This window comes from Ochotona curzoniae, unplaced genomic scaffold, assembly GCF_017591425.1.
Source record: "Ochotona curzoniae isolate NIBS_2020 unplaced genomic scaffold, NIBS_Ocur_1.0 scaffold_4506, whole genome shotgun sequence".
NCBI classification, from domain to species: domain Eukaryota; kingdom Metazoa; phylum Chordata; class Mammalia; order Lagomorpha; family Ochotonidae; genus Ochotona; species Ochotona curzoniae.
Window position 1 is genome coordinate 75,830,044 of NW_024467119.1, and position 26,914 is coordinate 75,856,957.

General features: G+C 39.3%; 1 pseudogene; it reads left to right on the forward strand.

The window, feature by feature from the left end:
* The first annotated feature begins 1,744 nt into the window (after positions 1–1,744).
* Positions 1,745–16,093, forward strand: LOC121147526 (annotated as a pseudogene).
* Positions 16,094–26,914: the final 10,821 nt, after the last annotated feature.

Below are 26,914 nucleotides of genomic sequence, written 5' to 3' on the forward strand. Positions count from 1 at the left end.
GTGGAGGGAGGGAATCTGTTAGCAGTTAGACCTGGAAAACATGTAGGAATGATTCTGTCCTTCAGCAGTTAGGGCCTGGATACTGATTAGTTCAAATATGTTTCAAGATGATGAAATAGGTACTATAAGCAATTCATTGATATTGCTCTTAGGTTTGAATTAAGAATTTGTTGGCTGTAGAAAACCAAAAATGCATCATAGAGGCAATGGACATACAAAACACTGTGTGTGTGTGTGTGTGTGTGTGTGTGTGTGTGTGTGTGTGTTTCACAGTTTTCTGTGATATTTTAAGTAGTTACTTTGTGTTCAAGTTCAGTGAATGCTAACTTTCAGTGTGAGAAGAAGATATATTTTGGGAAATTAAATGTTGATTTTGTGAGGAACAAAGAAGTATGAACAAAAGAAAAAAGAGATCTAGAATGCCCACGTAAGATTGTACTTGAAATGTGGAAGCCAGATACAGCAGATTGGGAGAAAAAAAAAAACTCAACACCATCGTAAGCTGACAATGGCTTTGAACGTGACATTCCATAGAGTCTGCCCTCTGCGGACCTCTGGGAACTCAACTCATTTTTCTGAGTTTGTGACACCTTTTAAAGAGAGGCAAGGGAGTGATGCCATGAGGGCAAACACCACACACAGGTCTCCATTCTTCAAACAGTATCTTATCATTAGTCTCAAGAAGAAATACATTTGACAGAAGTGCAAACTTAACCCAAGTGAGTTTCTGAGTGTTTTGTGACACCCATTTGTGCTCTCTTTGAAACCCTTCTCTCCCACACTTTAATTAGAGGTAGAGATCAACAGAGGGATGGGAGGAAAGGCCCTGCTTTGTTCCTTCCTACCTGTCCACTTGCTGTCTCTTTGGTCTCCGTGCTGCTTTCTCCCATAATCTTTCTTTCAACTGCAGAGACAATGTCAGCTAGAGAAACGTCTTACTTTCTTTCCAGCAAAGCTTTTGGATGTAAATTTCTGATATGGAACAAATGATATGATTTGTTTCTCAGGCTGGGTAAAGGCACCTTAGTCCTGCTTCATGTCTTACAGTCGCATAAAGGAAGAGCATTCACGTCCTGCTTGATTTATGCTTTGTGCAGAGAGCATGTGCTTCAGGTGACATGAATGTGCTAACTTGAACACTAGGGTTTGGGTCTATCAATTTACGATGTAAAAGCTAACAACAAGAAAATATACATTTGCTCCCCAAGTTCATTTAATGGGTTTATGAAGAAGAGCATCTCCCATTTTATTCTTACTTATTATTCTTGGTAAATGTGAAATAAAACAATAAGAAAGATTGAGTCAGATTCCTTATAGTTTTCTTCCCCTTGTGGAAATAAAATGCCATACAGGGAAGTAAAATGTACTTAGCTTCAGATGAACTTTCTAACAAACACAAGACGAGGAAATGAATTCATGATAACTAGTACGAATTAATAAGAACTTTTTAAAGTATTGTTTTAATCCCTTGGACTAGGGTAAAATTATGTCAATGACATGGTACAGTTTAAAGATGCAGACAAAAATCAAATCACAAGGAAAAAAAACAGTAAAAAATAATCCAACTCATGTCCAAGATTTATAACTGCTCATTTTGTGGCACTGAAAAAAAAAAATTAAGCATTTATCGCTTCTTGCTTTTTATTCTCCCTGGAGGAAAACAAAGTGTTTATCTCACTTTACCATGATTAGAGAATTGTCACCTGTAAGAAAATGTTTTTCTTTCCAGCTTGATTCCTATAAGATGGCTCCCGCAAAGAAGGGTGGCCGAAGAAGGGCTGTTCTGCCATCGGCGAGTGGTGACACAGGAGCACATCATCAGCGTTGTTCACAAGCACATCTATGGAGCGGGCTTCAAGGAACGTGCTCCTCGGGTGCACACCGAGATCCGGAAGATTGCCATGAAAAGAGATGGGGACATCAGATGTGAGCATCGATACAGGCTCAACAAAGCGGTCTGAGCCAAAGGAATAAGGAACATTCCATGCATGCACGTGAGATTCTCCAGAAAACATATTGAGGATGAAGATTGGCCAAACAAGCTCGACACTGTGGTTTCCTGTACACTTGTCACCACTCTCAAACATCTACAGTCAGTGTGGAAGAGAACTAAACAAAGTTGTAAAACTACAAAAAAAAAAAAAAAGAAAAAAATGTTATTTTTTTTCCCTCAATGTGTAAATACAACAAGAAATTTATGAAACATTTTCTGCAACACTTCCTCTATGCGGAGGTGCACTGTCGGGCCTGGCATTAGGTGTTACACATGTCCTGTTTTCAGGCTTTGAACTACGACGTGCTTTGCTATCCTCATTTGCCCAGACGCGTGCAAGTTTCAGAAAGCATAAGACTTGGTGGATGCTGTACCTTGAAGAGACGCAGTCACAATTTGAACAGAGACCCAGAAATGAAAATCTATATATATTGTCTCATTTTAAAAATACTTTTATATATTCTCTTATGTCTATTTTCATATAATGTTTGTAGGAAACTGTGTAGTCGTCTGGATGGTTGAGAAATCCACGGAAGCCAATCTAGAGTAGAGGAGAGTATTGTTGCCTCACTAGGTGTGTAAAATGAAGAGCTGTGATTTAAAAGAGGCCCTCTTGAAAGAAGAGGAAGCCACATCCTATTCTCTGCTCATCCATACCTGTGCACTGGATGTAGCTGGCTGCTGAGTCATCTAATATGACTCAGAGGACAGTTCTCTAGGGATGGGAGAAGAACTGAATGGAAAGTTCTGAAGTTCAAAAATATGTAATCCATCACCAAAGGCCTTAGAAAATGTTCTCATTACATCAGACTATAGCATATCCTAATTAGTACAGTGTGAAGATAGATTAAAGATTAATGAGTCCAACCTCGTCTACAGATCTGGAACATAATAGGATAAAATTTAAGAAGTAGAAAAATGATATAATGGAAGCCATTGTGCTACTATAGGTTTAATGATCTGATTATTTTGAAATTTACTATATATATAAGATGTAGATAGATAGATAGATATGTAAATTATCTTTCCTATATTCCCATTAAACTAGGGCCTTTCTTTCACTTTCCTTTTGGAACTCTTTATTTCATTAATATTATGCCCTTGACTACAGTGTAAGTTAAGGATATTTTAATCTCAAAAGTAAAGGAGAAAAGTAGAAAAAAGAAAAGAAAGGTTGAGAGAAAGAAAAGAGAAAAGAAGAGAGAAAGAGAATAAAATTATATTCTAGAATTGTATCTATAAACAATATTGAACATGTTAAAAAGTAAAAAAATAAATACATAAAAAGGAAAATTAGGAACAATGAAATAAAAACCTAGGACACTCTTTAAATGTGCACAATTCTATATGAAACGAAATTTATGTAGATACATGAATAAACATGGAGCAAGTTAGACATAACTGTAGATAATATTGAGGAATTAAATTTATAAGAAGCCTTCTGACAATGTACTTAAAGTTATAAAAAGCAAATTTTCTACAAATACATAAATAATCAAGATATTCTTCTATGAACATAAGGCATAAGACTGACTGTAAACAGTTCTTTCAATAGCTGACTTCTTACCACCCAGAGGGAGGCTATTCTGAAAACACAACTGGCACTTCAATTATGAAAAGGGAAATTGAGAAGAACTGAATCTTGAAGATTTGTCAAGTCCCTGCTCAAGGTAAATTTGATTTTTTCCTAACCCCTAGATTCAAATGATACCAAATTCTCATGTTTTGAAACCAGCCAAAGGAATTCTTTAATATGCATTTTCCAAAATTCTTTAATTCTTTTTTCAAGTTCCTACCAGAAGTGTAGTAAGAGTTTGTATTTATCCACAATGTTGTATACATTTGAGATTGTCAGACCTTATCCAGAAGAAAAATAAAACTCTTATATTTCTGGACTAAGAATGAGGAAAGCATTTCAAAAAAGTTTCTGTTTCTTTACAAGCATTGTTCAGGTGCTCTTTCTCAAGCCAATTACTGGAAAAAAATGATGGAATAACATTTATTGGAATAAGGCTTTTACTAATAATAAATTAGAGAATAAAATTTATTAAGAAGTAAGTGGACAAAATTCTATATTCTTGCATACGAAAAGACAACTATATAATACTACATAATACTGGGTAACATTCATTGAATGGTAGCTAATGTGTCAGTCACTTTTCTAAACATTGACAAATATGTTGCCATTTCCTCTCAGACACCAGTAGCAATTGAATACTTAAATGGAGATAGCAATTTCATGCCATTTTATATTATTTTTAACAGAATGTAGAATATCTGGTAATAACAAGTAACGGTAAAAAATACATATGCACACACATTTAGACATTCAAGTGATGCATGCCTATGTAACAAACAAATATCACTTATTGCTTATGAAAGTTTAATACTTTTCAGATTAAAATAAAACTTAATGCATAAAAAAATTAAATAACTTGTCTAAATCACAAAGCTATTGGGTGCCAGACACAGGATTGCACTCTGACCATCCACAGTTAAAACAGGTAGCCGAGACCACAAGTGTCCATGGCAAATCACCCTCGCTAGGAGTTGGCGCCTTTTCCTAATAAGAGCAGTTTTTTCCAAGGAGAGGGTAACATCAGTCCACGTGTGGACAGACTTAATGGAACACTCGTTATATTGAAGAAACCTGCATAGGACTTCAGAAAGTTCCTAAGGAATGAAGAGAGGGTAGGCAAAACATAACCTGTTTTGCAATGTAGTTGATAAGTGAAATATTATGTGAATATTAATCTTAGGACATTGGCTGGAAAGAACAAAGAGTTTTTAAAGGAAAAGAAAAGCCAACGTGTCTACTTTGTGTGAAAAAAGCTAGTAAAGGGAAATGCTTAAAACACTGGAAGGATGGAGAAGAGGAAGCGTTATTGTAAGAGCAACATCTGGGAGAAGATGGGAAGCAGCAGATCCAGAGTGCAGGTGGAGAACTTAGCTTTGAACATGAGAGGTAATGGGGAAATGAACAAGGACTCTCCCAGAGGAGAAGGGAGACAGATGGAACAAAGAAGGGGAGCAATGAGTTTCATCCTGCTGTGTTTCTAATCAGATTTTCCCAGAAGGTCTACTTGGCCAGGAAAACAGGAAACAGACAGGTGGTCCTGTGTCTGCTGGGTAACGTTAAAATATAGTTGATTATTCAGGTCTAACTTTTAGGACAAAAAAAAAGGGGGTGAGTAGTTTTAAAACAATTACTGCAAATTTATGAATCACATCCAGTTGCCCAGACACCAGTCTCCTGACCTAAATTTCTCCCTCCCCTAGTGTGTGGAGCTGGACCACTGCCTGTATGGATGCTGTGCTAACCTCACACAGGCAGACACACTGAAGCCAGAAAAGTTCTCAAGAAGAGTCTCCCAAGACGTCAGATGGAAGGCCTGTTACTCATAGTCTAAGTTGGTCTTCTTTCACGGAGGAAGAAACCAAATCTCAAAAGCATACACGATAGTCCCAAGCCATAAAATTATTGGCTGGTCATGAGTCAAACTTCCTTTTCTTCCTTTTAATATTTGCATACATCTAACACATTATGTATTGTCTTTTCAAAATGAGTTTTGTATTTGCCTCGTTGCATGGGAATGTGTTTGTGGCTTTTGCCGCAGTCACCCAAGTGTGTCTAGAAGACACTTGATCATGACTGTTTGAATGAAAGAGCTGCATATGCCCACCACGCTGCTTTTCTTGTCTTGCATGCATGTTGCAGCCAAGAGAAGCTCTGGTAAGCACCTCTCTGCAAATGATCTTTGCAAGAATCTTGCCTTCTCAATGGAAAGATAAAGCTCCAAAAGGAGGCAGATTTCAAATTCAGGATTGCATGGTATTTGTTGACTTCAACCCATTAAGTTAGTTCTTGGAAAAAAAAAAAGAAAAAAGAATTCAGGAGTTTTGCGACAATAACAAAATAGTGACAAGGAAGGAGAGAAGCAAGAAAGGCAGGCAGAGAGGAGGGAAGAAGGAAGGAGCCTAAGAAGCATGCAAGGCAAATCAAGATACTAAGAAAAGTCACAGAGTCTACAAGATAGCAAGCTCTGTCAGGGTGTTTCTGTAATCTATATTTATATTCTTAAGAGTATCTTTTGCCTATGTACATGTCTATTTATGCCACCCAAGAGAGATTTGGTGAAATGTATTTCCTGAGTCTGCTGTGAAAGTGGTGTGAAGAAAATTGTAGCTTCTTGTGACCCTTCATCTGCTGTAAAAAAAAAAATTATATTTTTTCTGTTTTGGAGTCAGATAAATCTGAGAATGAAAACATTGTGAAGTTGGCAGCTAGAAAGAAGCTGGTTGGTGCTTGCTTGGTGACTCGAGGGCAACCTTGCTCTTTTCTTTGCAGGAGTACTCTCTGGGGAGTGGAAGAAGCATCCTGAGTGAAAATAGGTTCCTCTCAAGGAGAACTTCCATTGCAAAGGATTCGTGGAACTGGAAAAGAGAACCAAGCCTGATGTTTCTAAGACATGCCTATGACCCTTTCAAGAGTCTCATACTGTATCTTTTTTTTTTTTTGGTATCTTTTTTGCAACCCAGACCTTTAATGGTAAACAAAAAACCAGCAGTGTGTATGTTTAATTTTATATCTGCATCAGGTATCAAGCAGGCTACTCCACTGGCGCAGTTTTGTTATGATCCAAAGCCAAGAACTTTATGTACCTTACATTCTCTGTTCGAGGATACATCTTTTTTTCTAAGAGTGAGTAGAGAAAATTAAAAATTAAAAATCTCTCTCTATGGATTTGCTGCACAGCCTTGCAGTCTCTTGGTGAGCTAAGAGGAGGGATGCATGGGGAGAGGATGCTCATCCTCGTGGAAGGGGTAGAATCCACGTAAGAAATCAGACATCTGCTCTTCCCTTCATGCAGCAAAGCAGAAACATTGATGGGGCCAGCGAAGGCATGTGTGCTGGGCTGCAGGGGAGGGTGTTTGCTTTGAGACTGAGTATGGTCAAGGGGGTTGGCTTTCGAAAAGCACTTAGGAGACCAAAGGCTAGAACCCTGTCCTTCTGAGTCTTTTGCTTCTACCAGAAGGAAGAAGAGATGTGTTCTCAGAGTTTGCTTTGGAGATTCCTAATGCAAATAAAGCCCATGTTAGCATCTCAGAAATGTACAGAGGCAGATGTAATGGGGAGGGGGATAGCAGCAATCCTGCTCCATGCCTTTTACCCATCTTCCTCCAAGGGCTGAAACTGGCTTCCAGCGGTTTCCATTGGCACAAAGAAAGCAACACAGAAAGTGGCAGAGAAAGGTGGGCCCCAGAGCCGCCAGAGGACTTCTGACTGTCTCTTTAGGTGTCATTTAAAAGAGATGGTGAGATTGAATCTGTTTTAAATGAATAATTGCCCAATAGCGGATGTTGTAACTATTTGGCTACAGGTGAGCTAATTGACTCAGAGGAAATGCCAAGTCTCCCACATGATGAAAAGGGGAGTTGATTTTCTTCTCAAGTCTTTATAAGAAGCAACCTACCAATTTGGTTTTTAAAATCACTTTAAGAAGGCATTCTTCATTTCCATAACAGTGAGAAAATTCAAAAACTCAGAAGGAAATTGTCAGAGACAGAAAAGGTTTATGAAAGAATGAAATCAAGCAGATCCAAAGTCAACAAAAACAAAAAAAGAAAAGACATAAAGAATACTAAGTAATTAATGGGAAAGAGCTTGAAGTTATGGAAAAACAAACCTCCTAGGGAATACTGTTACATCAAAACTCTTTATAGGGAAAGAGAGTCAGGAATGTGTATGTAATAATGGACTCAGGTGGGCCCGGCGCGGTGGCACAGTGGTTAAGGTCCTCACCTTGCACGCCCAGGATCCCATATGGGCGCCAGTTCTATCCCAGCAGTCCCACTTCCCTTCCAGCTCCCTGCCTGTGGCCTGGGAAAGCAGTCGAGGACGGCCCAAAGCTTTGGGAACCTGCACCCGCGTGGGAGACCCGGAAGAGGCTCCTGGCTTCGGATTGGCATAGCATTGGCCGTTGTGCTCACTTGGGGAGTGAATCCTCGGACGGAAGATCTTCCTCTCTGTCTCTCCTCTCTGTATATCCGCCTTTCCAATAAAAAAAATAATAAAAATAAATCTTTAAAAAAAATAATGGACTCAGGTGCAAGACAGCAGCAAGTCAGGGCAGATAGTTATGGGAAATGCCCAAGAGGCTTGGGAGGATTTAAATAATGCTAGAAGAATAGTCAGAACTAGTAAAGAATATTGGACTTTTTTTTCTTCTATTTCTTTCAAACGTATGTGTGTGTGTGTATTTTTTTAATTTCACCAATTCCATATATGCAGATTTAAGAGTATAATGATTATCCCTACTCAATTTCTGCCTCCCATCCAAGCTCCCACACTCCCTCCTCCTTACAGTCTTTTAAAAATATTTATAATAACATATTTTCAATTTATGTTATTATTACAAGCTTAACCCTTCATTAAATAAGAAGTTCAATAAGTGATAAGTAAAAAATTCACTGCTGCTCAAGAATGTATACAGGGGCTAATCATAATAATCAAGTCTCAAATGCAATTTTGGCCACATACACTGCATATTTTATACTGTGCTCATGAGTTATCTCAGCTCATGGCAAAAGCACACTATTTTTCTCGAACTGGCTTGTTTCACTGAACACAATCCTTCCCAGTTGCCTCTATTTTGTTGCAAAAGATAGGATTCCACTTCTCTATCCCAGCTGGCCAGTATTCCAAAAAGCACAAAGCACACATCCCAAGAGGGAATGGAGAATTCACTACTTGATCGAAGAAACAACGTCACTATAATTGGAGCATGAAGAATTAAAGATATAGGAGGGTCTCTGGGAACTCACAAGAGGGTTTGGTAAAGTTGCAGGATATAAAATTACTACACAAAAAAATAAATGAATGAATTGTATGGACAATGCAATGTCTGAGAAATAACTTGTAAGATCAGTCTCTCTAATAATAGCTAACAAAATTTAAGTACCTTGGAATAACTTATTTTAAAGACTTACTTGTTTTTATTGGAAAAGTAGATTTCCAGAGAGGAGAGACAGAGAGACAGATGTTCCATTCGTTGGCTGAAACTGAGCTGATCTAAATCCAGGAGCCTGGAGTCCCCTCTGGATCTCCCACGCAGGTTTGGGTTCCCAAGGCTTTGAGCCACTTTTCCACTGCTTTTACAGGCCACAGGCAGGGAGATGGATGGGAAGTGAAGCCCTCAGGACATGAGCCAAAGTCCATAGGGGATTGTAGCCCTTGCAGGATAGTCTGTTGAGTTATTATGCCAATCCAAGTATGTTGAAATAAATTTTGCCAAAAATGTGAAAGATCTCTATAGTGAACATTGGAAAACACTAATGGGAAAAACAGAAGCTATTTTTAAAAAATGGAAAAATATTCTCAGATTGATAGAATTAATATAATCAAAATGTCCATGCTACTGAAAGCAATTTATAGTTTTAAGGTGATTTTGATCAGAATCCTATGATGTTCTTTTGAGACCTTGAGAATATGGAAACCCAATAGACCCTGAATAGCTATAGCAATCTCAAACAACAAAGATAAAGTTGTAAATAAAACAATAGCAGATTTGCAAGATATAGGGAATTGTTATCAGCCTGCCACTGGCACAAAATAGCTCTACAGTACACTAAAGCAGAGTAGAAACCGCAGAAATTGATCCAGGTATCTACAACCAACTGATATTTGACAAAGGAGCTGAAATCAACCCTTGAATTTCTCTAAGAACAGTGTCTTCAACAAATGATGCTGGGAAAATTTCATCTATGAGTGAAAAAGTACCTTACAGTTCACAAAAATTCAAATCAAAAAGGATCAAGCATCTAAATCTACGGTCTGATACCATGAAATTATTAAAGGAAAATATTGCAGAATCTGACAGACATTGACAAAAGCAAAGACCTCTTAATATAGGCTCCAATAGCACAGACAATTAAAAAGAAAGAAAGAAAGAAAGAAAATGAAATTACATCAAATTAAGAAGCCCCTGCATTGGAAAGGAAAGACTAAACAAAGTGAAGAAGTAACCAAGAGAATGGGAGAAACTATTTGGAGGCTATACATAAAGGTTGGATTGATATCCAGATCTCAAGAAACCAAATAGCAACAGAACAAACCATTTGGTTATGAAATGGGCAAAGGACATGAACAGGCACTTTTTTTTAACAGTTGAAATGCAAATTGTCAACAGACACATGAAAAAATATTCAGGATTACTAGGCACCAGGAAAATGTCAAGAAAAAACACAATGAGGTTTCACCGTACCCCAGTTACAATGTCATTATCAAAAAATCAAAAACAATAAATCCTGTTGAGGATGTGGAGAAAAAGACACCCTAATCCAGTGTTGGTAAGACTGTAAACTAGTATAGATGTTATGGAAAACAGTATGTCGATTCCTCAGAAATCTGAAAATAGACCTATCATTTGACCCAGCTATCTCACTCCTGGAATATACTTAAAAGCAATGTTGTCAACATATGAATGAAGTTCTGTACTTTGTTTGTTGTAACTCAATTCACAATAGCTAAGAAATTGAATCAACACAGATGTTCACCATCTGATGACTGGATCCAGGCAGAACTTCATGACTGCCTCACACAATAGGATCCAGTAGAAATCATGCTGTGTAAATTTCAAGGTTTTTATTAAAAATCTTATGTTCTTCCACCTTGTTCTTTTGGGAGGACTTACACTGTATATCCCAGCAGCATGATAAGGAGAGAATAAGAAGAAACTTAGAAAAAAAAATTAGAGGAGACACATGCAAAGATATACCCATGGCCCTGGTCCTCAATTCCCAATGAGGACCAGATAAAGCTAGCAGTGATTTGCCAGCCACGTAAGTAAATAATTTTGGAAGCAAATCTCAAAGTCCAACTGAGCTGGGGCCAAATGAAATGGAGGAAAACCATCCTCTTTTCTCCCTGGTCAGAATGTTGATTCTGCAGTACGTTACAGAGACTATTTAGAGCCACTGTATTTGGGAGTGGTTTCCTAAACAGCAATCCGTCATCAGAAGAGGACCAGAAAGAGTATTTACTTAGCCAGTTATCTAAGTGATTTCTGTACAGTGCCTGTGAAAGGAGGAAGTGAAAATTACATTTGATCTTAGCCAAAAGGCTGAGAAGCAAAGGAAATGAAAATTGTATCATTTTCCTGGATTTTTACAGTATTGTATGTGTTCAATGAAGTGGGTCTAGAGATTCTTTTGTATAGGTTTATTTGATTTCCCTAAAACGCTTGATCCCCTTCATTACATTTTGATTTCAAGGATAAGGTAAGTATAGTTTGAATTGTTACATGGGAAAGTTATGTCAATCAGCATCAATGGTCAAGAATGCTGCTCAAAGAGGGCATAGTATCTAAACAATACGATTTAAAAAATCCTTGGTTTTTCAGGGCTACTTTTGGTTAGACGAGTGACATGTCAGAGTTATAACGATAGGCATGTGGCAGAAATACCACCTCAGACCTTGTCCGTGGAACAGAAAGCCATCTTTGCACGAAATGTAATGTAGGTCTTCTGTGTAACAATAATATGAGGCTGCATTAAGTGCAAGTAAATACATAGCACAAATTTATTCATTTAATGCTGACAGAGATTTCTGGAGTGCCATTATGTACCAGTAAAGGAATTAAACACAGAGGTAAAACAGAGAATAAAACACACTAGTCCATCATGGGAACTCATATACAAATACATACAAATATTAAAAAGTGTAGAAAAATGGATCAACTAATGGGGACAGCATGTTGTTTTCATCAAAGATAATCATTAAAATATGGTCATACGCTACATAAGGACAGACGAACAATGGCAAACTACATATGTACAATGGTGTTCCATATGATTATATAGTCTAGGGACATTGCAGTTATATTAGATCATGTGAGTGCACTCTATTATGTTCAAATGTTCACAAAATGAAATTTGTTGACAACACATTTCTCAGAATACACCCCATTGTTAACTACGTATCTATACCCTGTGAACTGCTTCCCACCGCCACACCACCAAATTCATTTCTTGAAGTCCTAGAGCCCAAGGTCATGATATTTGGAGATACAGGCTTTGGAATGTAATAGAATTGGATTCTGTAGGCCCCGGTCTCCCAAGGGTTAACTCCACAGCACAGCTTGTTTCTCAAAGGTGTAACAGGAAGGGCAATCATGGCCTGATACATTTAGCCCCTGGCTTGACTGCAATTTCCCTCCTTCCTGCTTCCCCTTTTTGCACGTCCTTGGGGGAGCTTAGGTGTTGCTTAACCATTGGGAAGATCCTGGGAGGGGCCAAGCAGACTATATAAGAGCAGTTCGACTTTGAATAAAGGGCCTCTCTTCACAAGAATGAGCCTCTGTGTGTTGTGTGTGTTGTCTGTCTTGTCTGTCTCATAACCCTAGTCCCTCCACTCGACTCGGGGCTGGAAGTACGTGGCGACACGGGCGTTGCCAACAGGATTCGATCATGAGGATTAAGTGATGATAATGGAATTGGACAAAGAGATAAGAATCTGGTTTCTGATGCATGCAGCTCTGAGGGAAGGCCAGGTAAGGACACAGAAAGAAACCACCTGCAAGTCAAAAAATTTCCCTTGCTGGGACTGGAGCTCACAGGCACCCTAACGTGAATTTCTTGCTTTCTGAATTGTGAGATAATCCTCTGTCGATTAAAGCCCCAGTTCATGGCATTTTGTTATGACAGCCTGAACTAAGACGATATAGATATAAATATAATATTCAGAATAATTAAAATGCCCATCAACTAAATTCAACACTGAAATACATTTTTCCCAAAATAACTTTTACTCATTAATTTGTCCACTTCTCCTAGTTTTCCAATAACAAAAATGCTAATTGCACAGTTCATTGCCCAAAATTGCTTAGTGGCTGGCTTACAATGACTTCCAGTTGTATTTCTAATATTATATTTTTGCACAAATACGAGCTTTGAGAGGTATGGTTGTCTTTGTTAATTGGATTGTCTGGTTGAAGTCTTTTTGCAAGCTGTGCTACAGAAATTAAAGTCAAAGGCGGTCTCATTAATACACATTTTATAGTTATATGATAGAATTTTATAAATTGCCCTAACTGGTTTCTGCTTTGAATCAGATTTTTATACACCATATAGAAATTTGTCTATCTATAATTTATAGTTTATTAAGTTTTTTCTCTAAGGGGTTTTTAACTACTTTCTTCCCAGGTTTTAGCTAATGATTTTAGACATAGGCAACTGCAAGACAAGTTAAGTTTTGCTTACAGACTCTGGCTTGCATGATTGGTTGATGGCTTTAATGTCTCTCCTGGGCTAAATCTTGTGCTCATCTACTCTTCTCTGAGCTTGAAGGAAATCCCAGGCTGTCTTTGGGATTCCTGCTGTGCTTGCTTTCTCTGTCTCGCCCAGGGATGCTCCAGCACCACACAGTGGGAGCTCAGTTGTGGATGCTCCTTTCTCACTCTGATTCTCTTATTTGCTGACTGGGCCATATCTGCATCTCCCTCGCCCACCTTCCTTCTTCTCTATTTTGTTTATTTTCCTCCCTCTGTGCATCCCTTCCTCAATTCCTCCCCTCTCCATTTATCCCTCTCTCCTCTCTTTTTTTTCTCTTTTGTGCATGCCCAGTATTTGCATTTAAGCTCCAAAGATAAGGTTTCTTTTTCTTTCTTTCTTTTCCTTTATTATTATTTTTAAATTTTATGGTAAAATTCCATTGGGAGGGTCTGGGATTTCCCTACTCCCTCACCAAATTCCCAACCCCTGACATTTTTTCCCCATATTATTACAGTAGTATAGTCCTTCATATGCAGTCATAAGTCCATCAATGTGTTATTTAAGTGTATCCTGACATTGCTGGTACAGACAATGCCAGACAGTCCAGCATCCTATTGTCAAGATATAGTAAACAGCTTCATTGAGAGTCCATCTTTGATTTGGAAGTAGAGATGCATAATGCATTGTATCCTCACATCTGTATGTGTTAATCTCTATTACACCGTATCTTCCCATCTAGATATGATAGCCTCTATGATGCTGTCACTATACATACCTTTAAATGAGAAGTCATTAAATGAAGTTAGCAACAGGAATAAAGTTAAAAACAAAAAATTTACAGCACCATGGAGTTAAACAACATGCTATTGAATAACTAATGTATGGATGAAGAAATGAAAAAGAAAATACAAAAAGTTCTTGGGTAAAATGCTGCTGCTGTGTGTTCTACAAGTCAGTGAAGAATCTTTTTTTTAAACATTTATTTGCTTTTATTGGAAAGTCAGATCCAAAGAGGGAAGCAGAAAGAAAGATTCTCTGTCTACTGGTTCACTCCTCAAGCAGCCACAGGGACAGGAGCTGTGCCAACCCAAAACTGGGAGCCAGGAGCATCCTCCAGGTTTCCCACATGGGTGCAAAGTCTTAAAGCTTTGGGCCATCCTCCACTGTTTTCCCAGGCAGTGAGTAGGGGCTGAATGGGAAGTGGATCAGCAAGGTTATGAACTGGTGCCCACATGGGATCCCAGTGCAAACAAGGCGAGGATTCAGCCGCTAGGCCAGGATCCTGAGATCAAACTCTTTAAATCTTAATGAACAGAGTGGACTCTGTAAAAATCTTTAATAATTTCAACTCAAGGAACAGTGAGTTATAAGTTATCTTCTGCCCCACATGTTAACTGAAAAAAGGAAATTGTTTGTCTTTTGGGGAAAAATATGACTTTCTCTTTCAAAAAACCTGACTCAATGAGGTACCTCTTACACAAGCATAAATGTGATATAAACTGAATTGACAGTATTGTTATCACAAAAATAATACATTTCCTCCAATTGTATTTAGATTCTGTATGTTTTGTGCAAGCTTAGAATTTATGCTTTTGAGTCACAATAAGACAATTTTGAAATAAAGTTGACAAAATTCACAAGCATTTCTTCCCATTGCATTTTATTTAATGGTAAAAACGTGTATTTAGAGTTAGACAGCTGGATGCAGTTAAAATGATCCCAATTTTGTTGGTGACATCCAGAGCATCACGATCAGGAGCCAGCCACACATGGGCTTTCCCCATCAGGTCTGATCAGGACATGGACGTTGGCCACATCTTCACTGTTTGATCTGATGCTTGTTGGCCTTGACATCCACAATGAACATGCGTGTGTTGTTGTCTTCTGTCTTCTTCATGGCAGACTCTGTGATGGGGGAACTTGATGGCGATCAAGCCTGTTTCTCCTGCCACCACAAGAGGAGCATCTTGGGCCACAGGAAGGTGACATGTGCATCTTTTTCTCGTGACTGTGGACACCTTTCAGCACCACCATCTTGGCTGTCAGGGCCTTCGCTTTGGCTTGGGCTTTGGGAGGGACAGATTTATTCCTCACCTTAAGTGCCATCTTGGTGAAAAGGCTCTTTCCATTTCATTTTAAAAAGATCTATTTGTTTTTTTTATTTGAAATGCAGAGTTTGGGTAGGGGGAAAGAGAAAAAGAGATTACCCATCCAATGATTCATTCCTCAAATAGTTACAAAGGTCAGTGTTACTTCTCATGTTCCACTTGAGTATTTTACATTGTTAAACTTCAGTCTCCCTATGCAAAATAATAATAATAATAATAGCTACATCTTACGGATATTGTAAGAATTAAATGAAGAAATTAAGCCCAAGAAATTTAGCAACATACCAGACACAGAGTAAATATTCAATACAGCATTGATAATATTTTTGGAACTGTTATTTTTATCATTATAGAGTATTCCCACTTACTGAGAATTATGAATGGCAGTCTAATAAAACTGTTTTTCCCATTCCCAATTATGAGGCTTAGACAAATCAATTAGTCTTATTAGTCTTTTTTTTTAATCATTCCTATGTACTTTCCAAAGGAGATTTCTTGTACAATTCTCTAACCTTTAGTTTTGGGTCGTTATTTCAAGGACTACATAGTGGTATTTGATGAAAGAGGTTCAGTGATTTGCAAGGCACACAGTAAAAAGCCTGAATCAGAAAAGATGTTTCTGGATGCCAAGACCCTGGCCCCTTTCTCAATACATTACACAATTACGTTCTTTGTCATTACCACTGGTTGTCAGAAGAGACTTCGAGTAACTATGGTGTGAAAGCATTCACGGAGCAGTCACACAGTTTCAGTCTTAGTGGTTTTCAAACACAAGGTATCTTCAAGAGTTTTGCAGAAGAAAATTAGAATGTATTCAAGCTTTCCGTAGTACCCCATGAAACATTTGGGAATCCCTTGTCCCAAGTTTTTGCTTTTATCACTTCTGTCTAATAATTAAGATATTCATATTTGTTAAAATAATTATAGAACCCAGTTGTTAGTGTCTTTTGCTAACTACAAATTAATTATGGAGGAATGATTTTCCTTTATTGTTCAGAAGGTGAGTGTTGGGATTTAACTGAGGTTAAAATGTCTTGACCAAATCCAAAGCAGTAAATAGTACATGGTGATGCTAGGAATGATGGCCATTGAGGCATGCAGGAAGCATGTTGACCTCACCCACGCGAGTCCTCATCCCAAGGGCCACTGCTGACCAGTTGTTTCAGACCTGCACTGTAGGAAACGTTATTTGTCAAGAGGCAAGACACTAAACTGTGGTATTTGTGGCACTCCTTTCCTTTCTCCATGCAGAACTCAGCCGGTTGCTGACCCACATACCTGTTACTCTACAGACAGCTTGGAAATCCTACAGCATCAACGTAAAAGCAGAGGCACCTGACAGATTCTTGTGACTGTGCACACCAGGCCACGTTTTTGCCAACCCAGTTTTAACAGTTTCTGTGTCAGTTGGCACAGGTGAATTATTAACGTTTCTGATGTCTGGGTGTGGCTCTAAGAGCTGCGTGGTAACGAAGTCTCATGCAGATTAGCTCCGGTCTGGATCTTACATTTTTCTTTTTTAAAATTGTGGGTTACACGCATTCTTCACATGAACCCAACTGCATTTAGTGTAGGGGAGAATAACAGAAGGTGGTTTGTTGAATGTCTGTAGAGAGTGGTTGGCAGTGGCACCTTTTTTTTTTTATTAACATTTGTGTGCAGAGCTCCAAAGGAACTGCAATTTGTCTTCCTAAACTTTTCTTATATACATTTAAAAGAATTTGGTCTTTAATGCAAACTAAGATTTCTTTTCTGCTTTATATTTATTGTGCAAATGAAGAAATAAATTGTGAGAAATGTAATGCAATTATTTTTCAATGACTCTTTTGCTAAAGTATTTGTGGACCCATATAAGAAATATTGTCTTTTCTACATTGTAGCAAGTTTTTACTGCCTGAAATTTACACTTCCAGAATGTAGTTACAATGGTTTATACACACACACACACAATTCCTGAGAATAGATGTTAGAAAATAAACACTAATGACTTGGTTCTTCTATGAATTCCTTTACACAAAAGTTCAATTTTCCTGATAACAGTGCCAGTTGCCAAGGGCTACGGGATCCAATATCAACAAGGAATATAACTGAAATGATATAACCCCTGCCTGCCATTATCAGTTACTGATTACAACTTCAGCCGTCTGTGCAAAGCCTTGCATATTTTATATGACATCAAGATAAGATCATGGGATTAAGATACATGTTTATCTAGTTCAACAAGAAATACTCATATGTTATACTCAGATTACAATGATTTCTGAGCTTTAGTATTTTTAAGATTTATTTATTGGAAAGGCATAGTGTCAAAGAGAGTAGACACAAACAACACACACACATACACACACACACACACATAGAATGAGAGAGTAAGAATCATTTTCCAGGCCTGACACAATGGCCTAGTGGCTAAAGTCCTTGCCTTGAATGTGCCGGGATCCCATATGGGCACTGGTTCTAATCCTGGCAGCTCCACTTCCCAACTAGCCCTGCAGGTGGCCTGGGAAAGCAATTGAGGATAGCCCAAAACCTTGGGACCCTACAACAGCATGGGAGACCTGGAAGAAAATTCTGGCTCCTGGTTTCGGATCGGCTCAGCAAGAGTGGACAGAAGATCTTCATTGGACAGAAGATCTTCCTCTCTGTCTGTCCTCCCTCTGTATATCTGACTTTGCAATAAAAATAAATACATCTTAAAAAAAAAATCTTTCTCCTACTGGTTTGCCTTTCAATAGCCGGAAAGATCGGAACCAGAACAGGCCTATAGGAGCCAAGAGCTTCTTTCATCTGGGTCTCCCACATGGGTGGGATGTGGACCAAATCAGTGCCTGCTCAGATACATTAGTAGGGAGCTAGATCCGAAGTGGAGCAGCCAGCACTTGGTGTGGTGCCAGTACAGGATGCTAGAGCATCACAGACAGTGCTTAAGCCACAATAGTGCAATGACAGCCCCTGTGAAATAGAGCTATAGTCCTTCCTATCTAGATTTTCCACTGAAAAAATTGCCATGCAAAATTGGATGTTTTCTATGACTTCAATTTTAGGTTTTTAAATTTACTTCATAATACTTATCTCAAGTTTCACTTATAGCATCTTATGTCATTTCTGCAGAGCATAGGGCCTATCTGTTGTATTCACCATTTGAAAAAGTACTCTGAATAACAAAGTGATATAAATATGTGTTCAGTTAATGAGTGAGGAAAGACATGAATACAATAAAATATCTTAATAGTTTAAGCAGTTACTTTTCTAGCTTTACATGTACTTTTTAAAAAATTTAGTTATTTTTATTGAAAAGTCACATATACAGAGAGGAGGACAGACAGAGGAAGATCTGCTGTCGAATGATTCACTGCCCAAGTGGCCACAATGGCCAGAGCTGTACCAATCAGAAGCCAGGAGCCTGGAGCTTCATCCCAGCTTCCCACATGGGTGCAGGGTCCCAAAGATTGGGCCATCCTTGACTGCTTTCCCAGGCCACAAGCAGGGAGCTGGATGGGAAGTGTGCCCCAAGGATTAGAACTGGCAACCATATGGGATCCTGGTGCGTGCGAGGTGAGGACTTTAGCCGTCAGGCTACCCTGTCAGGCCCTCTACATGTACTTTTTGAGAAAGCAAATCAGAGACACTATCATGAGTATTTTACAATATTTTTCCACAGACAGTTAAGCCTAAATTGTTAAAATTTGGGTAGAAATGCCTTAAAAAGGATGGACAGTGCATGAATTAAACAAGGGAATTACATTTATGTCAAACTCGTTCAATTATATCAAGTTCAAATTTGTACTAAGAACAGAATAGACTTCATTTAATAATAATAGCAGCACGAAGAAGCAGTTTTGTGTTGTTGAGCCCTGCTCTAGCACAAGGACGAGTCATAACAAATCCCTAGCCCACCAGGAAATCAAATTTGAGGTGTTTGCTTCTTGTGATTCTCTCATCCTTTCATGGCAAATGTTTCGCGATTCCACCCTTTGCAGCTGTGGCAGTACAACTTGCTCAGGATCCATGGTCTGCCTTAGGGAATGCTTATCTTGAAATCTGCTAGTACAACACTCTTTGTTTTATCGGCATGGTAAGGTTTATTTATTTGTTAAATTCCGCTTTTGCCTAAAGTTTTAAAAGTAAGCTCATTGAATTTATCAAATATCTGAAAAGATGTTGAGTTTACACAACTTATTGTAGACATTATTTTAAACTGTATACTATAAAAATTTCTGTCTACAACCGTGGGAAGTTTATCTCTAAGTATTTTATTAGAGTCTTCAGGTGTTAGTGTCTAGAACTTGAGACATATGCATCTCATATGGGAGTATTTGATTTCTTTAAAAATGTATTATTATTATTATCATTATTAATTATTGTTATCGGAAAGCCAGTTTCAAAGAGAGCAGGAGAGGCAGAGAGAAAGATGTTCCATCCATTGATTTACTCCCCAAGTGGCCACATCAGGCAGATCTGAGCCAATGTGAATCCAGGAGCCTCTTCCAGGTCTCCCACAAGCATATTGGGCCCCAAGGCTTTGGGCCGTCCTCAACTGCTTTCCCAGGCCACAAGCAGGGAGCTGGATGGGAAGTGGAGCAGCTAGGACATGAGCTGGTGCCCATATGGGATGCCAGTGCATGCATGGTGAGGATTTTAGCCACTGAACCATTCATGTCAGACCCACATACTCTTGTTCTTGACTCCGACTTCTTTGTAATGCATATACTGGGAGGCAGTGGTGATGGCTCAAGTTATTATATTTCCTGCCCCCCATGTTGGCAGCCAGGATTGAGTTTCTGGGTCCCAGCTTTAGCCTAGCCCATCACCCCATATCAAGCATTTGGGATGAAACACAGATGGTAGTTGTCTCCAAGTCTATGTGGTTTTCTCTCTATCTCTTTTTAAATTTATTTTTATTGGGACTGTGGATATACAGAGAGGAGGAGAGACAGAGAGGAAGATCTTCCGTTCTATGGTTCACTCCCCAAGTGACTGTAACATCTAAAATTGAGCCAATCCAAAACCTCGAGCCTCTTCCAGGTTTCCCACGTGGGTGCAGGGTCCCAAGGATTTGGGCCATCCTCAACTGCTGTCCTAGGCCACAAGCAGGGAGCTGGATGGGAAGCAGGGCCACCTGGATTAGAATGGGGATCCCGGCGCGTGCAAGGCGATGACTTTAGCCACTATGCGATAGTCCCAGGCCCCTGTTTTTCTCTCTTTGTCTCACAAAATAAACATTTCTTAAAGTTTTTTTCCAGAGAGGTTAAGCATTCTAAGTAAAGCTAACTCCTAGGTAGCTTATGATACTTGCTGGTATTGTGCATGGAAATTTATTTTTATAAATTACTTTTCTTGTTGTGTATTTCAAGTGCTGTTGACCTCCGTTGGTTGACTTCGTGTCTTGAAGCATTTCAAAAAACTCTTTCAACTGATTCTGAAACTTCATCCCTTTTGCTTCCATTTCTACATAAATTATCATATGCTAGGAGATTCCAACATTTTATGGAAAATGACATTAAAAGTAAGTATTTTGAGGAAAAGTTTTAGAATTTCTTGCATGTTTTCTATAAAACATATTTTCATAAAGTTTCTGAGACTGCCTTTTATGCATGTTTCAATTTTTTTTTTGCACCAAAATGAACTTGTCATTTGTTTTATTTAATTGAAAGACAGAGAGCATGGGAGAGACTGAGGACAGACTAGTGAATCCTTACCCCTCGCAGGGCTGTAATGGTAAGGCCTTGACCAGGTTAAAGCCAGCATCCAGCAACTTCATCTACTCTCCCACGTAGGTCCAGTAACCCAAATATTTGGCCTATCTTCTACTGCTTTCCCAGGTGCATCAGCAGTAGCCCAACTCAGAAGGTCCCTACCTCTCATGTGGGAGATTTGGACTGAGTTCCAGGCTCCTGGCTCGAACCTGCCTCAGCCCAGGTTTTACAACCACTTGAGATATAAATCAATGGATGGAAGTCCCAATGTCCGAGCTCTCCTCTGTCTTTCTGCATTTGAAATAAATACATAATTATTTAAGAGAAGAAGTGATGATCCAAAAAAGACAGAAAAAAATGAACTTGATAGTAGACGCAGACACATTTTGTTGACAGAATGAATCTGCCATATATGAACATCACATTTTGTTCCAAAACAGAATTGCCATTACAGTATTTAAAGCAGTTTTTCCTCACCTGAAGGAAAATGGGTGGCAGAGAGAAGATAGGATCTACGATGTCTTTTAAATTGATTCTGTCAAAGCTCTTAGCTTGAAAGCAGAGAAGGAAGGTTCCACCAGGGAAAGTCAACTCAGGACATCATGACCGTCTTTGTAGAGCAGCTAAATAGCCAAGCCATTCTGGGAAGATCGTGGCAAAAATATTACCTGCTTGATGTAAATAATGCCCCATTAGGATCCCAAAGCACCCTAGCAGTCCTTTGGTAGTCATCCTACACACATATACACACAAACGCAAAATCTTCAGGGACCAGGTCAGGTATGTGAATATGCCTTAGAGAATCTATGATACATTCAGAATTAAAAGCAACATACTCCATTGTCAGTTAGCATCTCAATCTTGGGATTGTTTTATTCATCATTTCTATAGAGATCCAAGATTTAAACGAACTTCTTATGCTTCTGATCATTCTTTGATGGCATCTTTCTTGCCAGTGTTTGCAGATCCAGCCATGATTCTATGCGACTGTGAATACGGGTTCTGGGCGCTGCTGGTTGTCTTTGGGGTGACATGATGTTTACTTTAACTCGTATGTTTCTCTAATTTGTTACCCTCCTCTGAATCCAGGGACGAGAAGGCCTCTGAATATAACTCTTATCTCATTCTCTGACACCCCACAATTTTTCTAATTTCTAGAAATAAATGAACTTTCACACAAAGTATAATAATTGGAGATGATCAAAACAGATTCATGTTAAGTTGATTATTCATCTCAAATGAACAAGTATGTTAAATCTAATATGGAGATAAGAATGCTTTGGACAAAATGTCTGAAGTTTCTCAGATTAAGTTTCCTTTTTTGATACAAATATTAACTGAGAATAACATGTGTCTACTTTGAGATTTTTAAGTAAAAGAGATATAATAACCTCTACAAATAATTTGTTTATTCTTAGAAATGTACCAGAAGCAAATTAAATTTAAAAAACAGTATTGGTAATAGGCAAAGAACATATACTTTAACTTACCTGAGATTGTTTCTAAGTATAACAAAGCAATCTATTTCAGACTTGTATGTATACTTCACACCTAATTCTTTGGGATCTAAAATCAGATTTTGTAGTAATTATATAGAGAGGTCAGTGCCCGGCGTAGCAGGCTAAGCCTCCAACTGTAGAGTCAACTTCTTATATAGGCAGCATTTACTGTTCTGGTTGTTCCACTTCAGGCCCAGCTCCCTGCTTATGGCCTGAGAAAGCAGTTGAGGATAGCTGACCTCTCTGGGCTCCTGTAACCATGTGGGTAACCTGGAAGAAGTTCCTGGCTGCTGGCTTCAGGTTAGGTCAACTCCATCCATTGCTGCCATTTGGGGAGTGAACCAGCTGATGGAAGATTTCTCTCTTTCTGTCTCTCCATCTCTACGTAATTCTATCTTTTACCTAAAAATAGAATAAATCTTAGAGGAGAAGAATCATATAGAAAAGTTATTTGGCTAAAGAGTGTGTGTGTGTGTGGTGTGTGTGTGAGTGTTGTGTGTGGTGTGTGTGTGAGTGGTTGTGTGTGTGGTGTGTGTGGTGTGTGTGGTGTGTGTGTGAGTGGTGTGTGTGTGTGTGTGGTGTGTGTGAGTGGTGTGTGTGTGAGTGGTGTGTGTGGTGTGTGTGTGTGTGTGGTGTGTGTGGTGTGTATGTGGTGTGTGTGGGGTGTGTGTGTGGTGTGTGTGTGTGTGGTGTGTGTGTGTGTGTGTGTGAGTGGTGTGTGTGTGAGTGGTGTGTGTGGTGTGTGTGTGTGTGGTGTGTGTGTGTGTGGTGTGTGTGGTGTGTGTGAGTGGTGTGTGTGGTGTGTGTGTGTGTGGTGTGTGTGGTGTGTGTGGTGTGTGGTGTGTGTGTGTGTGTGTGTGTGTGTGTGGTGAGTGGGGTAACTTGAAACTAGGGAGGCATTCCTAGTCATCATTTTTCAACTTAATCACTTACCTAAACTTTCCACGGTAGCTGGTTCTTGCCAATATAATTCTACTTAATCATTTTTATGAGAATTAAGTTGCCAGAGTTTTCATGAAACATCTTGATATTGGAAAACTGCAGACCTTTTGGTCATTTTTAATTTAGCGTTCTACATAAAAATTATGTAAAGACTGCAATTACACATGCAGAGTCAATGGAAAGAAGGGACATTTTCTTGGTAGACTGAGATGACATCAAATTCAACCTTCAGATACCTGGAAAGATATTCTTTTGATGGGAATTAGTTGGGAAATTAACCCTAATTTCTCACTTCCTTTAAAGGAAATGCCAGCTATGTCACTTAAAATTCAAGCAGAACTGACTTCTTGGCTTAAATAAAATGCTTCAAAAGAAATTTTGAACATACTGAGAGCAAAGGAAACCATTTATTAATTTTAGAAAAGTATCTATTGGAAATATTTATAAATTGTTGCAGGGTCTCCCCCATAGATTCCTCTAGACCCCGTTGCCAGAGGGGGTGAGTCTGCTGCCCGCCACCCAGCCTCCTGGCCCGGGAGACACAAATGGACAGCAGTTCTGTCTAAGCAGTTCCAATTTATTGGGAAAATTCAGTTTCTTATATAGGGTAAGGGATAGCCTCAGGTTAGGAATTGCAGGAATTCCAGAAAGGGAGAGCATAAAGGCCCTGGCCAATCAGTCTTTCTTTGAAACAACCTGACCCCTGCCCTGCTTCAAGCCCAGGGCTCTGTCCTTGGCCGCCATCTTGCCCACCTGTAACCCAGTGACCTCGACTGTTACTTGCCATCTTATTGGCTTAGTGACCTCTTTGCCCCCGAGCACCACAAATTGTGATCACCATCTATGTTGAGTTACATACATTTACAGCTAGATTACTTTTCTCTGTGATTACGGTTTAGAATTATCTAACAGTTGAACTGCAGCTAAGAGATCCCCTTTGTTCACGGAGAGTTTACTAAGTGGTTGGCTTTTAGAGGAAGAGGTCGTTAATATGAATAACACGCTGTGAGGCTATGGACAGACCAAGGTAGCAGGTTTCAATCCAATGGTTATCTTCCCGTCACCCCACACAGGATTGCTTGTGAGGCAATAATGGAGAGGGCAGAGGGAACACTCCTGCAAGACGAGCACAGTAAATTGTTTTGGGGCAGCTAGTTTTAGACTTTGTTCCTTCTCTTTCATGGTATCATACATAGAAAGTGTGGGGATGGGAGTGTAAGGCCATGTTTTTCTTAAACTGGTAATGAATACAAAGCCAAAACTGCAACTCAAGGTCACAGATAATGGAAAATATACCATAGGCACTTTTATTGCCTTTCTGCTTTTAATGAGTCTTCACAGCCTCTTACTGGGTTTTTGGTTTGTTTTCTTTTTACAGTTGCTTATGCTTGCTGCTCTTTTACCATTTGCTTTGAAACTACCACTAGCCTGTCCATAAAGTATCTGAATGGCCCCCTGCAGGGCAGCAGTCGTGAAGGGTCCGCTAATGTTGCCATTATGACTCCGGTCCCAGACATCTTTATATCACAGTCATTTTAATTTGCATGAGTCCAAAGGGAATATGTCGTAGAGGTCAGTCTTGAGAGCAATATTTTTGGTACGTTTGAAAAAAAATTACAGCTTAAATTGCTCAGTAGTTGTGTAGGGCAAAAGCGCTACATCCAGTTACAGTAGCATTCGCTGGGGTTTTAGCTGAGTAACTTCCATAAAAGTTAATTGAAATTACCTGGATGTAGCCTCAGGTGCTCTTTGAAAATAGAGGCTAACCTTGTAATCACTTTGTTCTCCTTTCACCTTCTATTTCTTAGATAGTAGTGCTGCTGTAGCTGATTAGCCAGAATGGCATCTTATAGTTGAAAGCACAATGACCTGATAATTAAAAACAAATTGTACCTTTGTTTAATAAAGGACTCTAATATAAATACGGGACAAAGGGGTTGCTGGGAAATGTCACTATGACCTGGGATACTGGTAAGAGAAATATGCAGATCCTCATCGCTCAAATCCCTGGGGCAGGGGGAGTGTCCCACCATAGCAGTCACACACATGATTTAGAAGCAAAGAAAATGAACCATCACTTTGAGAACACAGTTGCTGTCTATTTGCTTACCATAAGAGGTGATACATGTTTTGGAAGATTTAGTTAAATCTCAAAGAAAGGGCTGGGGAAATAAGCAATAGCCAGCAAAGCACGAATCGTTTGCCTGAAGTTTTGAAAATATTTTAATATTTGTTTTTTCCGATCATGACAAACGTGATGTGAATCACAGATACTATTCCCATGTCTTCAATCAGAAAAAAAGTGATAGGCAGGCAGACAGCCCTGGGGCTGAACTCTGTGCTATGGTTCCTTCAGTGAGTTTCCAGAACAATGGCATTGTTCTGAGAGCAGACTTGTTGGGTCTTCTCTTGGCACCCTGTAGACTCAGAAGCCCCCACACCTGGGCTATGTTTCCTGCCTGCAAAACCATTCTGCCAGAATCTTTCACAATACCTTCTACTCATAAGAGTCATGTGACTAGGTGAATAGTGTTAAAGCTGTTTTCTCAGGCTTCACCAGCAAGCTAGCCGCAACCTGTTGCATGACGAGATGCAGGCCGAGTGGCTGAGGCACACGACACCCAAGGAGGGCCCTGGATGATACCTGACACCCGGAACCATAGGTGTTCCCAGGGTTCCCTCCATGGAACCCCAAAAATGTAAAATGAGCAGAAACGGAGGAACCAGCAGCTTACAGAAGCAGGAATTGATGATATTGAGCACCAAGTCTTATCTGTGAAGAAGAGAGCAAGGGAGATGCTGGTAAACTGTGAAATACTGAAATGATGCCCTTTTTGATACTTCCTACTGGGAAAATATAATAAAAGTGTTAAACGCATATTAAAAATATTGAAAAGTGTTCTACGCACTTAAGAAAGCTCTAGGGTCCAATACAGTAGCGTAGTGGCTAAAATCCTCATTTTGCCCACTCCAGAATCCCATATGGGTACCGACTCTAATCCCGACAGCCCCACTTCCCATCCAGCTCCCTGCTTGTGGCCTGGGAAAATAGTCAAGGATGGCCCAAAGCCTTGGGATACTGCACCCATGTGGGGGACATGGAAGAAGCTCCTGGATCCTGGCTTTGGATTGATATAGCTCTGGCCTTTGCGGCTGCCTGAAGAGTGAATCATTGGATGGAAGATCTTCCTCTCTGCCTTGCCTCCTCTCTGTATGCTTGAATTTCCAATAAATATAAAAAATAAAATAAATCTGAAGAAAAAGCAAACTGTAAATGCTTGCAGGAAGGAAAATAAAGTATGTGGCTATTTTACTTACCAATGTATCTTTTTCCATTTTATTATGTGTTCTTTTTTCCTTAAAGAGGTGTAAGAATGAACCAGACACGCAGCAGAACCAAACACA